Consider the following 18,907-nt stretch of genomic DNA (forward strand, 5'->3'; position numbering starts at 1 on the left):
AATTTAGTGATAAAAGGCACTCTAGACATTGTTTGTGGCTACTAAAAAACTTTTTATATAGACATTTCCTTAGGTCACTCTCATGATTTTTAGTGATGTCAGAATTGTATATACTCCTCTGTCATTAGAAGGTACTGTGGACCTGGATCCTGGACTCTATAGCATGTAAGAAGGCTTATGTAGAGAACCTTCCACACCTGCACATACAGCCAAAGTCAGGATCAACAAAGATTCAGACACTGGTACTAAGCACAGAATGCAGCTTCCCACTGATACGAGAATCAGTGGACAACCACATCTTCCCTGGATGCTGCCTTGGCATCTCATTTACTTCCACCTGCAGATGAAGGTGTGGCTGATTTTTTTTTCTTAGGTGTAAGTCAGTTTGGCCCTAGCTATTCCATTCCGATGACCAGCAGGGATCATAGAATCATAGAACTGTTTAGGTTGGAAAAGAACTTTAAGATCATTGAATCCAACCATTAACCAAGGACTGCCAAGTCCACCACTAAACCATGTCCTGAAGTGCCACATCTACACGTCTTTTAAATACTCCCAGGGATGGTTACTCAGCCACTTCCCTGGGCAGCCTGTTCCAGTGCTTGAACACCCTTTCAGTGAGGAAATTTTTCCTAATATCCAATTTAAACCTCCCCTGGAGCAATTATTGGACATCTCCCTGGTGTCAGAAGATCTGGTGAAACATCTGCATTACTTGCAAATGGAAGTCACAGAGGAAAAAATAAACCATCTTCTGCAAAGTACTATGCAACTTTTACCGTTAAGTAGCTAGACCAGTATGGCAGATTTATATATAAATAAATGAATGAATGAATGAATGAATGAATGAATGAATGAATATATATATATAAAATACAGATATCATAATTCACAGGACTGTCCTTTGTTTCTGATATTAACATGACCACAGCTCTCATTAGCAACATAGACCTGCATACGGAATGCTTTTAATTTTATTTTTTATTAAATAGGATATATGAGTGAAATGAAATTTCACCAGACTCAGTTGCCATTTTGTTTGTGGTTTGTTTGTTTGGTTGTTGGTGGGTTTTTTTGGGGGGAGGGAGGTTTATACAACATCAATGTTAAAAACAGTCTTGCCATGGAGGAAGTGCTGTTCAAAACTACAGAGAAAATTTTGTTATCTCTGATGCTCTTGATAGCAAGTCACCCACAGCAAAAATGCCTTAAATTTCACCTTCCTTCTTTCCAAAAGAGAAATAAATGAATGGATGACTCTGAAAGTAGGAGGAAGGGGGTTGAAAGAAGGCAAATAGGTTTTAGGTATGGGCTTTTTTCCTTTTTAAGAGTAGTTTTTAAGTTTGTCATAGTGGTCAGTCAGTCAGTCATGCACCTTTTATACCTTTAATTTTTCATAAGGAGTTTCAGGATTTCCTTTCACTTCCCTGGCATCAAAACAAAGCTATGAAGTTGCTATGTGCTGATGTAGTGGCTGGAGTGAGGGTGCTTTTCAGGATCATAAGTTCTCTCTCAGTCACCTCCTGTCTGTCCTATTGAGTGGAAATCTTTCATTCACTTTATGGGCATGAAACTGGTGGGCAGTACTGGGCCCCAAATTAGCTTTAGAAATAAATCAGGGATTAAGTGTGTTGTAATATGACATAGGTGTTGGTGACAGGGAAAGATGTGTGAAGCTGGAAGATACTATAAGAAGCACTGTGCCACATACGAGCTCCTTCTCATGTCCCTGAGATGCACCACAGACAGGCAGTACCTTACTTCAGGCAGCTGTATGGTACAGAACACCACCTGCCTCCTTTTGTGCAGTATAGCCTATTGTCGGGTGATGGCACAGGAGATGGAGCTGAGACTCCACTCTTCCCACCATTTTGTGTGTTTGTTATGCATAAATTTGTGATAAAAGGCATCATTTATGGCTCCATGTGTTCGGAGCTGAGGTGTAGGACAGCATGCGGGTATCATACAGGAGTAGCACATATCCTGTGCTATCCTGAACAGTTTAAAGATTATGTTGCAAAAAAGTGGTTTAGATGCTACACCCAGTCCAAGGGAAAGATGTAAATGTTGGGGGAATTTTAAAATGTAATTGTTTTAAAAGACAGAACAAGTTTACTGTGAGAAGTAACCAGCACCTCTTTTTATAGTTCCTCTCCATTGTATTTTCAATTACTCACTTTTCATTACTACAGGTAATATGGAACAAATGCTAAAAAAAAAAAAATAAATAAAAAAATTCTTAGATTTAACAAATATCAGGGTCATACTAGGAATAAGACAGTATATGCATTAGTGTGTCATAAATGCAGTCCTCAGAGGGCATGATACATTTATGAAAGTTTCTGTTATTTTTTTGTCCCATCTTAGTGTTTCTAGAACATCTAGAACTTGTCGAGAGCATCTGGTTGAGCTCTTTGAGAGCAGGTCTGACCTTAGGCATTCCCGTCAGTCCTCCATGCCTCCAGCGTAGCTTTGCCATGAAAAACAACTGCAAAATGGCTTTGCTGATTTCGACTCTCTCTCTGCTTCAGCAGTTCCAAATCAAGTTAACTTCATTAAGAAATGAAAACTAGGTATCCTTCTGAATGCGTTCTTGGAGAAACACCTTTTGTGGAGACATCCTTCTAAGATGATGTAGAGGGTGAGACTGGTGAATGGTGAGGATTAAGAGATATGCAGTAGGCTATCTGCTCCCTCATCATGTGCAAAACCTGTCAGCATTCCTTGCTCCTAGAGCAGACATTCCTTTTGAATCTTGTGATGCTGTATTTATCATAATTACACTGGAAGGCACCTGAGTGTTATTTACTGAGTAAATATTGTTATGCTACAGGATTCAAAATGTTCAGGATTGTTTTCAAAAGCAATTTAGGCTCATGGGGGCTAGAACCTGTTCGGTTTTATTCACTCTGACTTCCTTTTCATAATTCCTGAGGAATATAGCCCATAGTCGATACAGAGGTGCGCGCTTTGTAACAGTGAAGTCAAGAATGTGTATTTAAAATGTTTTTCTATAGTTTTGGTGCAGTGATTAAGGCACAAATGTTAATGGAAACAGATTATCAGAGGCAGCACATGGGGAAATAGGCTTTCTTGAATGGAACCATACTTTACTTGAATCCTCTAGTGCAATGTATTTGTGTGTATGCTGTTCCTGTTTTATCGGTGAGGCTGAAATCCAAGACTGTTTTCAACAAAAATCCTACCTAGTAGCTTTGGTCCTTATAATTTTATAAACAACCTGTTTTTCCCAGTAAAGTTGCTTACAGGCGTATCATTTTATTCTGCAAACAGCCAGAGGTGTGGCTACTGTGGAAAAACTGAGCAATTTAGTGCCTGTCTTGTAGGTAAGTATGTTTGATATCCAGTAAGTGCATATTCCCTCACTTAAGTCTGGACTGAAGCTGATCCAGCACGTATTGGTACTCTGGGCTCCCGCACAAAGCACTGAATCCAAAGGTAATTTCCTCAAATCCCAGAGCTGTAGGAGAATGCACCAGCACCTTTTTGTACCAATTAACAATACCACAGAGGACTCAGAGTCAAAGCCAGAATGCAATCTCTCAGGAGGTTTCATTGAGTCTGAATATCGTTTTGCAGGTTAACTGCCTGAGTGTTAATAGGTCTGGGAACCTCTGGGGTTTTGGGCTGTCCAAACTTCTACCAAGTCTATTTATCAGAAGCCAGGTATTCTGCTCTACCTCTCCCTGTGCAGACTTTTGTCTCATAATACATGTAAGGCAGAAGATTGATTCACTTCAAGGAAGTGGCTGGACTGCTGCAATTTATTCCTGTGGGAGGTAGTCCCCACAAGTGCCAACGTGCATAGCTGTAGGAGCTCCAGTTCCTGGTGAAGTAGGCAGGTAACCATTATTAGTGGAACCTGTTCAGATCCATCAGCATTCAGTACATTGAGGCATCTGCACATGGTATGCTGGGGTTAATGAAGTGAGCCCTAAGACTTAGTGGTTAGGCCTAATTAGAAATAGTTACAGATGAGGCAAGAAACTTGTATTCTGATCTTTTTTCAGTGTAGGAATTGAAAGCCACTTTATATCTAGCCTAGAGTTAAGGTAAGGGAGAGCAAACACTAAACCTTTCTTGGTTTAGATTTACCAGTCTGCAGCCAGAAACATTGCAAGGAGGAGGGAGAATGTGATACTGCAACCTAGCACAGAGGATATTCTTTTGAAGGGAACCTTAAAACAAAACAAACAAAAAAAAGAAAGGAAAGGACAAAAGAGAAAAAAAAGTGGTTCTTCACACATCATCTGATTAAAATTAGTCTTGAATCTGTGAACACATTGACATTAAGGCTGTGAGACATCCACCAAAGAAGTACTAACCAGAACCTGCAGGCTCACACAATTCAACTAAGAGCTTCTCTGATGTAATAAAATTTAATAACTCTGCTATGCTAACAGCCACACTGCTTCCAGATATGGCACCTACATACTTCATTAGTCCCCTTACCTCTTTCTGCGATTTAAAGTGTTACAGAACTGTAGGCCTTATTCCCTCATTAGAATCCCAGGGAATAACTTTCTTTTCAGTTTATAGGTGATAGCTGTGAACTGTGTTTAAGGAAAAGTATGTATGTTAGCTGATGTTTTAGATATTACAACAGCCCATATGCCTCATTTGCAATAGGAATTGAATTGTGAGATCTACAGTCTTTGTTCATACAGTTGATCAGTCATTAATAAAAAGCTTTTTATCACAGATATTAAACAGCAGAAATTTAATCAACAAGTAATTAATTACATTTATTTGGCAAAAGGACCAAGGAACATTTATTTTAATTATTTTTAATTTTGTAAGCCTTTAAGGACTTAGCCAAGAGTTCAGTTTGTCTTTCTTGTCTTGAGACTGAAACACTTCTTTCCCCTAACTCACAAACTTGCCAGACAGAAGTGTTCTGCCACACTTTTCACTTTATGAAATTATATGTTATATTTTCTATGAGCAGATTATCCTTCACAGAGATGTCTGGGAAATAAGCCAGTGGTCTCAGGAGAATCTGCAGGATTGCAGAAAAACAAAGTATACTTATATTTAAGTACATGAATGTCTCAAATTAGCACAGCAAATGGCAATTGACAGCTTTTGATGAATCTTGGCACTAATTTCAGATCAAACTATGTATGAGGCTTTACATCAAAATGTATTTATCTCTTTGTTGACATTAATACAGATTTGAATCTGTGGGTTCTGAAATATGCCTACTTATAACCCATATCCTTTTTTTGTTTCCAAATATTAAAGGTGTTTTTGTGGGTTTAGTCAACTGTTTAGGCAACTGTGTATCTTGTAAGTGGGCAGATTGGTGTCCTTTCTAGGAATGATAAGATTATTTTCAAGTCAACCTGACCTGTTTCTTAATTTTGAGGGCAAAGTGCTCAGTTGTGGTTTATACGTGCTTGGCCCTGGATGCCTGGTCCATCTTTGAGAAAGATGACCTCTGGCAAATTTTTTTATTTTTTTTTTTTTTGTACTCCATCTGGAGTCAGCCCAAAGCGTTCCAGATGTCAGAGCTCTGACTTACCACAGTGCCAGATTTTCAATGAAAATTCCCAGGAACAGACCTTATTCATGGAATATGCAGATACTCTACTATTTATAGAAGAATGCTAGTGTAACCAAATACCAACCCAAGTACACTTTTAAATGGATAATCATCATGAAAAGTTATTCTATTACCAATTGGTATAGCTGTTCTGCATTTTGAAACTCTATGAAGAAGTACCACAGGTTAATTAAGCATACTTTATCAGAGTAAGTTTAAAAACTTGGTAGTGCATATATCATAAAAAAGTGAACCCTCCTCCCTCCTATTTTTTTAGTCAGTGTACTGGTATGAAGTTATTAAAAGGGAGGAGATTCAGGAATAATTTAAAATTCTCCTGACTCAAAAGTTAAATCGACAAAAACTCAGAGCAATAACTAATTGTATTTGTTAAAAATGTCAATGTTCTCTTAATTTGAATTTGAATTATTTCAGTACCTTTAATTTTTGGAATCCAAAAGAAACTTTTTAATTGCATCACATTATTTCTCATTTTCATTATTCTTATGACATTGTTTTATGGCATATCAGTAGCAATTATAATGTGTTTCATTCCTACTGATGTGTTATAATAGGATATATTGATCAAATCCATTTTTAGGTATACATTTTATTTTGCGATTGTCTTATTTTAAAATTATTAGGGCCTAATGCTACTTAACACTGATTAAAATGTCTAGAAAGTGTCCCCTGTCTGTGCTGCAATGAAAAGAAGCTAAGCATCAAATGTACTAACTAGAAAAGCAGCTGTCTTCCTGTTAATATCTTAGCTTGAATAGTTTTTTTCTAGGAAGATGAAAACATCATCTTATTGTTAGAAGTTGTATAGCATAAATCTCTTCATTAAAAAGAAAAAAATACAACCAACCAAACAAAAAAACCCAAAAACGAAACACCCAAAACAAAACCCAAGAAAACCAAGGAACATATTTTTTAAAATATCAAAAAAATGGTGAAATCCAGATTCATTCCTCTATATAAGGCACTTACCAGTTACATGACTCCAGAAACTAGTTGCTGTTAGCTTTTATCATCAGTGGAGACACAGGGCCTTCCAAAGGCAAGATTTCATTTCATTTACATGATAAAAACAATTGTATTTTTTTCCTCAAAGACTATTAGGCTATATATTTTTAGACCATTTGGTATGATATATGTATTTAAATGGGAGGGACCTAAATAAAATAACTAAAATATGTGTACAGAGTTGCAGTATGCGCTGAAAAAAACTGTATTGCTACCTCAAAATGTCTGGTTTTCCATAAAAACTGTCCTTGACTAACAAAATCCTAGGTTAAGCTTTTAGATGCCCAGAGGTGAATGGGCTAATTATTAGAGTGCAGGGGTTTATTTTTCAGATTGAAGTATATAGTTTTACCACAGCACAAACAGATAACACTGTGACATTAAAAATAAGACATCCCAGTTGGTTCTTACTAAGAAGTGATACTAATTATTTAAGTAATAAATGTCCAAACTAATAGTATATACTGGTAATAGCATCTCTTACTACACAGTACTATTCCTGGGATGCAAAATGAAAAAGTAATTGATTCTCTTTAAAATGAAAGATTATCTTCTTGAAATATCATTTTTTTTCCTTAAGCAAAATTATTCAAAATAACTTTTACATGTTCTTGCACCTATTGAATCTATCAGTGATGGAAAACTTTACTAACAGAGTGTAGAGTTGCAGCTAAGCCTTACAAACAGATGTGACTGCTTGGGCAAGTTTTATGCTTGTACCTTGCAAGACTGTCTTTCAATAGCACTTTCCTGCCTGTGTTGTCATTCCCACAGTGGGCCCTGTGAATCTTACAGAATCTGTGGAACACACCCACATTGTCTCCTACACAGAGCAGATTTTCTCTCCTACTTAGGAAAAAAAAAAAAAAAAAAAAAAGCAGCTTCTTTTTTCCATTTCTGTTTAATTAGTGAAAAAGGGCCAATGTCAGAGAAACACAAACTATTCCTTCTTAATTAACCTTGGTACCATGACATCTCCAAGAAACTCATAGCCTAAGCCAGGACAGGAGAATATACAGGTCTCTTTCCAACAGCAGAAACTCAAATCAGATTATGTCATTTGTGCATTAGTCCTGTTCTATATGGCATGTAATTCCTGACCTCAAAGGAAAGATTGATCATGACTTTTTCCATCTGATATTTATGAAATGTTGCCTAGCATGTCTGGCAGAATCAGTAATACATTTTCCTCTTTTTCTGTTTTATCTCTTGTTTCTATAGCATCTGAGTTTTGTGTGATTTCTCATTAAACATTCTCAAGTTTCACCCACGCAGGCCATCTGGATTATAGTTAATATTTTAGGACCTATCCCCTTAACTTTGATGTACTTTCTTGTAACTGCTAAAACATGGTGATATCTCTTCCTTCTGTCTTGAGAACCTCCCCCTCACAAACCCAGACATATCAGAAGAACCAAGGGCTTGATACTGCCAGCAGCTGAAGTCTTTCAAATCTCTTGTATATTTTTTCAAATCTGAGAAAATCTATGATGAGGAAAAGAAATCTGTGAATTCTCAGCAGCAAAAATCTCACCATAATGAAAAAATCCTAAAGTATAAAATATTAATTTAAAAAATAAGTTTCTTGTTAGTTATTCCTGGAGTTCTTTTGTTGTGTTAGATTTTGAACTCAAAAATAGTCCTGTGATGAACAGCACAGGTACTGTGTGATCCACCACACTGGGTTCACTAATAACATTGTCAATAGTGTATCTTGATCCTTGTCTTCAGCTGAAGCTTATATGCTTCTCAGGTTCATTGAATTTCGCCTGAGTAACTGTTTTATGAACCAGCAAGGTCCGTTCTACACCTGTTATTGGAACAAGTGAGGAATGGAAAACTGCATTTTACTCTGATTTAACCCAGAAGCATGTCTAAAATAGCTCAGTCATTTTTTAAGTCTTCTCAGGGTCTGATGTTACTATTTGTCATTCTTATAATGTGAAAACAAGCTTAAAAGATAACAAAGGTTGGATAAATGCTTCTAACAAATTGACAGCTCTCATAACACTTGTAATAACATGTGCTTAGTGTAATGAGATGCTTATCTGTGATCCCATCCTCCTGAACTTCTAGGATTGTGTGATCACTGTAATGACATTTCTCCCTTAAGGATGGACCCACACAAATGTTTCATGGTCTGCCTCATAGCCTTAGCTAACTAAACCATGATCACTTGCTTCTTAGGCACAGGGACTGATCACAAGGTTGGTATCTTCTTCCTCTTCCCTGTCCCTGCACGACTCAACCCAGAGGAAATGCTCAGTAATGAGAATATGGCTTGGGCAGTGATTCATGTGGTCTAGTGGACCCATGACCCAATGAGGCCCACCGAGTCACAAGCAGGAACTGCTTGGAAGTCTTCATCTCAAGAAAACAGAATAAGGACAGAATTAATTTTCCTGAACTTACATGACCAGGGCAGCCTAGATGCTCCAAGAGTCTAAGACATGTTCAGGAGTGCAAATGTATGACACAAGGGCTTTTGAAACAGCATCTGGAGATCAGGGGAGATGCCCAAGCATGTCTCACAGGCGCTGAGCATCTATGTTTAAGCAGAACTGAACTCTAGATTTTGTTGACCCTGACTGAGATCACACTCATCACATACAGGTACCTACATTTAGGTCTCAGAACCTCTGAATTTGTCCCAAGGAGATAATAATAATGGGAAGTTGAAGGGCTGTCATGGAAGAGGCACTGAGGAATTTTAGGAATCCCTAAAATGTGAGTGAGAAAGGTTACTACAAGGTAGGGGGCTTACCCCAGTTCTATGAGAGGCACATAAACTATGTAAGGTGATAAGATTCTCCGAGACTGGTATCTTTGTGTGTCAAGAGATAATCAGATTCACCTCCTCTCCTGCTCTCCAGAAGTTTTATTGCAGGTGCCTTCATATAGTTCTGTCCCTTGTCTGTGTAAAATTTATTGTAAATCATAGAAAATTCCTTGACATTTGCCACAGTTTATTTTTCCTCTTTTGTTGTTTGTTTTCAGTCTACTGCAGAAATCTGATTACTACAGCACTGCTTGCCAAAATATCACAGAAACAGGGTAGGGAGAGTAACGGTGATCTTGCCAAAGAATTTAGATCCAATATGCTGCACAGTGTACAGAGCACTCTGCCTCCAGTAGACAGTGACACACTGGTTGGATTTTTAACTGCTACATTGTATGCAACCCTGCTTTGTTTTAGGTTTAAATATATCTGTGCTGTTAATCAGAATAGTGTACTACATGGTATAATGCATTTAGGTTCTGCTTTGGCACTAAAGGATTAAAAATGTTTTAATTGGCTAATTTGGGATAATGATCCTTAAATTCCCTGTCTCATCCTTCTTCGCAGCTTTGCCATAGTCATGCAAAACTTAAAACTGGAGGTTGAGCATAGGTTTACGAAAGGATATTTTAGTTGGGATTCTAAGAATATCTAACAAAACAAACAAAATTATTTCCTGATAGGATGTACAAGAGAACTTGAAGGTCTGTAAGGCGTATGGATATGTTGTCATAAACAGGATGAACCGATATTGCTGTATGCAAAATCATCTGCCCTGTCAATTTTCCCCTTACCCTGTTGGAAATATCCTTCCTCTCCCCAAATCCTGAAGAAAAAAACTTTGTTAAGTCACTGCAGTTTTCACTGTCCTTTCAGAATGTTTATGATTGAATGAAGGATTGAAGAATCTCTAAAAACCTTGGGTTTAATCTGATACAAGACAGGAATGTTGACTTTTTACTTTTATTTTATATATTTTTAAGGAATATCCATTTCACTTCCCTGAAGAACATCACTGTTTCTGCAGCCAAGTGTTTCAGGGAGAGATTTTTCACATTTTATGATGTGTCTTTGAGGCCAGGAACTGAATCTCATAAACCTGTTAACAAGGACGTAACAATCTGTTAGGCTGGGAATTTTTGGTTTTGCACTGAAAGTGAGTAGAATCAAGGTTTAAAAAGCTGAACTAATCTGTGCTGATACATGCTTGTGTTGATTTCCATATACATACAAGAGGGCTGTCTAAGAACAATCCTGTTTTAGAAAATTTTACCTTTAGAAAATGTGACCTTCTTTGCAGTGGATATAAGGATTAAGAGCAGTCATGGGCTTTCTTCTACTGAAGTGTCCACATACATTTAAGCTTTGTTGAAGACCACACTTGCTTTTCTGTTTGCAGTTTGCCTGTATGTTATTTCTACAGAAGAATGCTGTGTATGTTCTTTCTTTTGTTTTCAAATAGGGCTATAAGAGAATAAAAACCCTCCTGCATTCTTCTTACTTGACCTACATACATATATTCTTCCCCTACTGCTACTTCCCACAGTTGTCCGCTTACTACTTTCTCAAGTCACAGATGAAGGCTAACCAGAGTAATTTTAAATACTGAGATTTATTTCTCATACATAACATACTTGTAAAGATTGCTTGTTAAAAGTCATCTACTGTGCTACATTGCTTTCTGGAATGATGCAAAACATGACTGCTTTCCTAAGCAATGAATTGCCAGATGGAATATTTAAAGCAGACATAGTATCTCACTGGTGAACATTGACTATTCAGTTCCTTCACTGGCTCTTGAACTTCTTATTTAAAGCTTGTGCTTTGTAAGTCATAATTATCTCTTTTAATCAATGAAATATCCTAAATATTCCATCTAAAACCATGCTGCCTTTTTGATGTGTTAGTCATTTAGGTTTAACTATTCTCACAGTCTTAGGAAATCACTGTTCCAATTTTTATTTTGAGTGTGATACTAACCTTGCTCCAGACCAGCTGCCTGTCAATCAGATGTCACTCACAGGTGCCCCTGAACAATCTTCTCCTCTAATTAGAGAATAAAAAGTAATAGTTTAGATTTGTGGACTTTAGTGATGGCTGATGTAGGTTGTTGAGGTTTGGGTTTTTTTTTTCTTTTTTGATTTTTTTTTTCCCATTGAGTATACTAGTAAACTATAACTGTAGGCAAGACTGTTTATTAAACTTTGATTAAAACATCACCCTCTTCATGATATATTCTTCTGTTGTGGCAATACAAGCATTATTTTATTAAACGTCATTATATGTAATAGATTTTTATTAGCACACAGAAATATTTAAGGCATATCTTTCACAAGAAAGGTTTAATGTAATTAAGGGTATGTCTTTGTTAAGATTTGTTAAATCTATAAAGAGTATGCATTCAATATAGGTACATAGTATAAATATTACTATTTCAATATAGATTAAGTTACTGCATTTAAATAAAAATAGATTCTTAAATGCATTGGTGACTTAATCTGAACCTGTCTACTGCCTTAGAGAAAAGACTCAGGAATGGTAAATCCAGGTTATTTTTTCAGTACCCTGAGGAAAGTCCCTGGCTATTTTTATACACTTCCAATCATGCTAATATTGCAGTTGCTTTTAGTTGAAAAGTAAAAGGGAGGCAGAGAAGTAGTAATTTTTCAAGTTTGCAATTCCATGCCAGTTAGTTACAAATCTTTCTTAGTCTTACCTGTTACTCAGCTTCATATATGTGCACACCTCTAACCATTTTGAAAGAGCAGAAAGAAATCAGATGCAATTGGGTTAATTGCTCAAGGCCTGTTAAGTGTGTTTGGTTTTTACCCAGCACATTGAGAGATGAAAATGCCCTCTTTAGCATTGTTACACCTTACAGGATGTGTAATCCTTTTCATCGTTCCCTCTTTCTATCCACGTTGCTTCAAGGAGCTAGCTTTAAACTTTTATAGGGAGCAGAATGACACCTTCCTGGCTCTTTTGTTATCCACAGACAAAAATCTCCCATGATCAACTTTGGGCTTAAGGGCTTTGAATGTTCTGATACTCTTATTGCCATCTCTTCTGCCACCTCCATTGCTTTTGCTTAGCATATGTTCAGATGCTGCAAAGCAAGCTTGCATTGTTATATATGCCTAGGGCTGAGCTCTTAAATATGGGTCACCTGCATGACCCAGGGTCAAATGTATTTCAACTGGGTTACAACGGCTGATTCTAAAATTTTCATTTATTGTAGGGGTTATCTAATTATAAGAATAGTCCCACTGCCTTCACTAGTATTGCTTAGGAAGTAGTAATGTAGTAGAAGGAAGGAGTATATGATCTGACCCAGCACATTCCAAGATCTTGTACATTCCAAAAAGGTAATATGAGACAAACAGGAATTTAACAGAAAAGGGAACTTATAGTCAAGATGATAGTACTGCCAGGTGGTCAGAGAAAGTTGAGAAGATAGAGCTAGGTGTGTTATTTAAGGGAAAATGGGACTTTTGGTTTTAGTTCTGGACAGGTGATCGATATTAAAATAATATTAATTGGGAAAAAGAGTTGGAATAAATAGTTCTTTCTGTGTCTGACTTGAATACTAGAAGTGAAAACAAACAAACAGTGGGTGTTAAAGAAAAAGCTTGTTCTCCTAGAAGGCAGCTAATTGGATTCTGCTACCTGTAACTCATGAATGCTACTTTGTTGGAGTGCAACACAGGGAAGTATACCTGTGTATACACTACCTAATATGCTAGGCTGCTTTTTAGAAACGTTCACCCACAAGCACAAACACTACATTTGACCAATCTTATTCCTAGTTCTGCAGGTATTACAGTTTGAACTCTGAAGATGTCCTTCCCATGGCTAGCTCCGTGAGACAGAATAACAGCACTACTACTTATAGTAGCTTCCATGCTTCTTTTTCTTATTCCTAATAGCTGCAGGCACTTTAAAGTTAGATTAACTTGTCTTTTTCTGAACACTAAACAATTCAATTTGCACATATGAACAGCACAGAGGAAGGGCGGAAAACAGAGTACATTTGCAAGAGGGACTTTGGGAGTTCTCGTAGATGCAACAGGTCACTGCTACTGCTTGGATCATCACCAGAAATTTACATTTTCATTCCTGAAAAGCATGAAGTGTCTTGTAAGGCAGTGTAAGGTTTTCACTGGGCATTTTAATGCTTTTATATCTTTCTTTCTGCATTACATATACTTAGTTATTCAGGGACTTAGCTGCAGAAGCAGAGGGGAAAGACATGCTGTTTATCTGACTTGCACTCAGTTGGTAAAAGGTGTGGAACTGTTTCCATTATGAGTGGATTTGTGAGACAGAGATTGGCTCAACCTACATCCATCTCTGTGAATTATCTTTGTGCAAAAAACCTCAAAAACCCAAAACAAACAAAAAACCCCAAACTAAAATCAGAAGCCTTATACGCTGATGGGTGCTAGGTGCTATACAGAATCATAAGATTCCTAGAGGCATTTTTAAGACTGTTGCTGAAAGTGTAAAACACACAGTTTAGACAAGTACTTCAGCTGCTAGGCAACACTGAAACCTCTTTAATATGACCAATTACTTTGTGGGCATCCAGAAAATTTCCAGAAATCCATGCTGGAAACATGATAGATAGTTCAGAGTTGTCATCACAGAGTGCCAATATAAATTCAACAGGCAGTCATGTAAAAGCACTTGGCTACTGAAGCAAAAGTAATGACTTTGCTTCACTCTGACTTTCATTTTTATTCTAAAATACAGAGTGGAAACCAGATGAAACTGCTAAAGCTTTACCAGGATTGACATGGAATCGTTGGTATTTATGTGGATTCCATTTAAAAGGTCAGGACAGACATACCTGAAGCTTAGTCCTAATGCTGAAAATATTTGCTAGTTACAGTAAGCCTGGCTCAGTTTTCCAGTTTGTGATGAGAAATTCCAATATTTTCTCACTAAATTCGATCCTAGATACTACACTGAAAGACAGAAGATTTTGGGAGGTTTTCTTTTGGTGGAAAGCCTGTTAACTCAGAAAAGCAACATGTATTGCCATCTTCTCAACATGACTTGCTTAATTTTTTTCCTTTGTCTTTGACCATAAGAATGAACCAGTGAATTATTTTACGTGTCATTAGGGCACAGTTGGAGGTAGATGGTCCCTTATTCTACTCCCTCCAGAGTAAGAGAAATTAAGTGGACTGTGTTGTAATTGCTCTAATAAGCCAAACACTCTCAGGATATATTCATGCTACCCAAGAACTCTAATAAGATATATACGGTCATATGTGGTATTGTTTCTTATGCTTTGGATTATCTATTCATATGCAGTTAGGAAAATTATTTTTCCTCTTGAGCAGAATTCTGTGGAGCACACAGGAGACTGGGTATCCATCATATAAACAGATAACATACAGTAGAATTTTAATCTCTGGTACTAGATGCCTACTCAGTATCTCAAAGTAGAACAAGCTCAGGAGTTCCACAAACTTACAGCAAGAACTTCTGGCTTCTTAAAAATGAACTACAGCCTGCTGTCTGAAGCACTGGGGAGAAATTCTGACTTCATCAAAGTCAGTGACAAACAGACTTGTGCAATGGCACCTAGAAGTGACATGAGTCCTGTGTAGAGATGGACAGTAAAGAAAATCTTGTACTATGTGATTGGTACTTAAATTTACAGTTTTCATTGCAATCTACTGACCTAATTAATATTCTAGTAATTGCTGCCAAGCAGTCATCAAGAAAAGCATTTTCCTTTAAACTTGCCTATCAGGGATGTGGTACTTCTCATGGTCTTTGATTCAAGTTTTTGATTCTCAGAGAAGTAAGGAGGGGTGCAGAAGAGCAGCCAACTTGGACTTCAAAGTGCAGACTTTGGACTTTTTAGGAGCCTGGTTGACAGAGTCCCTTGGGAGGCAGTCCTGAAGGGCAAAGGAATCCGGAAAGGATGGACGTTTTTCAAGAAGGAAATCTTACAATTGCCAGAGCAGGTCATCCCATGTGCCAAAGGATGAGCTGGCAGGGAAGAAGAGCAACCTGGCTGAACAGAGAGCTTTGGCTGGAACTCAGGAAAAAAAATGAGAGTTTATGACCTTTGGAAGAAGGGGTAAGCAACTCAGGAGGACAAGAATGTCATAAGGTTATGCAGGGAGAAAATCAGAAGGGCCAAAGTCCAGCTAGAAATAATCTGGCCACTGCCATAAAAGAGAATTAAAAATGTTTCTATAAATACATTAGCAACAAAAGGAGGGCTAAGGATAATCTCTGTCTTTTACTGGTTGACAGGGGGAAACATAATGAAAAGGATGAGGAAAAGGCTGAGGTACTTAATGCCTTCTTTGCCTCAGTCTTTGATAGTAAGACCAGTTGTTCTCTGGGTACCCAGCCCCCTGAGCTGGAAGGCAGGGACAGGGAGCTGAATGAAGTCCCCATAAACCAAGTGGAAATGTTTAGTGAACTGTTACACCACTTAGATACAAACAAGTCTGTGGGGCTGGATGGGATCCACACAAGGGTACTGAGGAAGCTGGTAGAAGTTATCACCAAGCCACTTTCAATCATTTAACAGTAGTTCTGGCTCACTGGGGAGGTCCCAGTTGATGGGAGGTTAGTAAATGTGAAACCCATCTACAAGGAAGGCTGGAAGGACGATCTGGGGACCTACAGGACTGCCAGCCTGACCTCTGTCTCAGGGAAGGTTATGCAGCAGATCAACCTAAGTGTCATCATGTGGCATGTGCAGGACAACTTGAGGATCAGGTCCAGCCAACATGGGGTTATGAAAGGCAGGTACGGTTTGACAAACCTGATCTCCTTTTACAACAAGGTGACCCACTTCCTGGATTAGGGAAAGGCTGTGCATGTTGTCTATCTAGACTGTAGTAAAGCCTTTGGCAACATTTCCCACAGCATTCTCCTGGAGAATCTGGCTGCTCATGGCTTGGATGGGTGTACTGTTCTCTGAGTTAAAAGCTGGCTGGATGGCTGAGCCCAAAGAGTGGTGGTGAATGGAGTTACATCCCGCTGGCGGCCGGTCACAAGTACTGTTCCCCAGGGCTCCGTGCTGGGGCCAGTTCTGTTTAGCATCTTTAGCAATGACGTGGTTGAGGGGATTGACTGCACCCTCAGTCAGTCTGCAGATGACACCAAGCTGAGGGGTGTTGATCTGCTGGAGGGCAGGATGTTCTGCATCTGGGCAGGCTGGATGAATGGGCTGGGGCCAGTTGTAGGAGGTTCAACAAGGAGAAGTGCTGGGTCCTGTGCTTGGGTCACAACAACTCCATGCAATGCCACAGGCTTGGGGAAGAGCAGCTGGAAAACTGTCTGGTAGAAAAGAACATGGGGTCTTGATCGACAGCCAGCTGAATATGAGCCTGCAGTGTGCCCAGAGGGCCAAGGAGGCTAATAGCATCCTGGCTTGTATCCAAAATTATGTGGCCAGCAGGACTAGGGAAGTAATCATCCCCCTGTACTCAGCACTGGTGAGGCTGCACCTAGAATACTGTGTTTTAGGAGTTTTGGGTCCCTCACTACAAGAAAGACATTTTGGTGCTAGAGCATGTCCGAAGAAGGGTAATGAAGCTGGTGAAGGCTTTAGAGCGCAAGGCTTATGAGGAGCAGCTGAGGGAACTGGGGCTGTTTAGCCTGAAGAAAAGGAGGCTCAGGGAGACCTTATCGCTGTCTACAACTACCTGAAAGGAGGCTGTAGCGAGGTGGGTGTTGGTCTCTTCTCCCAAGGAACAAGTGATAGGACAAGAGGAAATGGCCTCAAGTTATGCCGGGGTGGTTTAGATTTGATGTTAGGAAAATTTTCTTCCCCGAAAGGGTTGTCAAGCACTGGAACAGGCTGTCCAGGGTAGTTATTGAGTCACCATCCCTGGAGGTATTTAAAAGACGTGTAGATGTGGTACTTAGGGACATGGTTCAGTGGTGGACTTGTTAGTGCTAGGTTAACAGCTGGACTCAATGATCTTAAAGGTCTTTTCTAACCTAAACGGTTCTATGATTCTATGTTTTTATTTTACAGTTTGGACTATTAGTATAAATAGTAAACAAGTCCTTTTTATGGTCACTTGGGGAATCCCTCTTCTCTTGCTTGATCTGTCTGGTTTTCTGGGAACTGATTAATTTACCTATAATGAGAAATGAAAGGGAAAAATACAGGAGGTGGAAGTGTAGATGTGCATTCTCTGCCTCTTCTCTGGACTCTTCATACTCTCTTCTATCATCTCTTCTTTTTATCTGTTGTTCCTATTATCTATCTCACTCATTTTTCATATCTTCATTAATAAATGATGTTTAAACTTCCCTGACTAACCTGTGCCTTTTCCACCCTCTCATTCCATTTTCTCCTGTCATTGTCCAAAGTTGTAAATTCACCTCCTGTTCTCTAATGTGTTCCTCTTCCTGTCATCACTTTATTTCAAGCCTGCTGTCTGCCCTGCCTCAGCATTTTTAAAACGCATAATTGTCTCCCCTCTTCTCTCCTTTTAAGGTGTTGATACCATATTCACATAGCAGGGATGTGCAAAGGGGAGAAAGTGATAGAAAGTCAGGAAGGAAGCTTTCGTATCCATAAAACGACAAAGCAGCAGGTATCTGCAAATGAATGTGATGGTACCTGAATACTCTCTCCATCCTGGGACCAATACGGTAGAGAAGCACACTATGAAAACACCAAACACACAGTCAATCAGCAGTTTATGCTGTTGCTTTTAGCTTTGGCTATTCCCGCATAAGTCAGCAAAGATGGAGCTAAGTCAACCGAATTCGTAACACAATAGTAGTTTACTTTCAGACTTAACAAACCAAAAAACTTTTGCTTTGTGTCTTGCTGCCTAAAATGTATTACTACCTTAAAAGTTGTGTTCTTTTCTAATGGGAAGAAAAATAGGGGGCATAGCAGAAACCCCAAGACACATTATAAAGGGGAAACAGAACAATTAATAGAAGCAAAACTTTAAATTAATTTCTCTTGCTGAACGTATATTTCAAAAGGGGAATATACCACAATAATCAACCAGGTTTTTTGCCTTCAGCCTGTCTGAGGCCATGTGGTTTGGAGATCTGATCACTAGTCCGAAAAGAAAAGGCTGTTTGCAAGATTTCTGGGGTGTTTTTTCCTGGAAAAGGTGAGAGGACAAAAGCAGAAATTTATGACATACACTTTATGCATTATAAGGAAAGTATTCATCTGTCTGTCTGTCTATCTATCTATCTATCTTTCTACATACATGTATAGAGACATCCATATGTTTCAAGCTGTCACTAAATTAATTTGGAGGCAGGTATTTAATTTACTGCTCTGAGGATTAGGTTAAAAACTCTAAATTTAATATGCCTTGAACCAAGTGAATTGGATTTTCTTTTGCTCTTTCACATTCACTGTTCAGTATTTTCTGGAGTTATGCATGGGATTTCCATCAGTAATAATAGTTCTGACCATTTGGAGACGGAACAATGCCAAAGAAGAAGATAGTGTTTGAATGTTCAAGTGGCATTTTGTAACAATCATGCTTGCTTAATACACCTCAAAACATTTTGTG

The 18,907-nt window shown here is 38.4% G+C and overlaps 1 protein-coding gene across 9 annotated transcripts in view; it reads left to right on the forward strand.

Annotated features, from left to right (window-relative positions):
• TAFA5 (TAFA chemokine like family member 5) overlaps nucleotides 1-18,907 on the forward strand; it is a 442,355-nt gene that overhangs the window by 421,288 nt on the left and 2,160 nt on the right. For 5 of the 9 annotated variants that reach the window (XR_005104652.1, XR_005104654.1, XR_005104655.1 and 2 more), the window contains one exon: nucleotides 18,401-18,493. The exons of the other annotated variants lie outside the window; for them this stretch is intronic. The gene's annotated coding sequence lies outside the window, so the exon portion shown is untranslated. The remainder of the gene's footprint in view (nucleotides 1-18,400; nucleotides 18,494-18,907) is intronic. 9 annotated transcript variants of the gene reach the window in all.

Source organism: Falco rusticolus, chromosome 5 (assembly GCF_015220075.1).
Source record: "Falco rusticolus isolate bFalRus1 chromosome 5, bFalRus1.pri, whole genome shotgun sequence".
NCBI classification, from domain to species: Eukaryota; Metazoa; Chordata; class Aves; order Falconiformes; family Falconidae; genus Falco; species Falco rusticolus.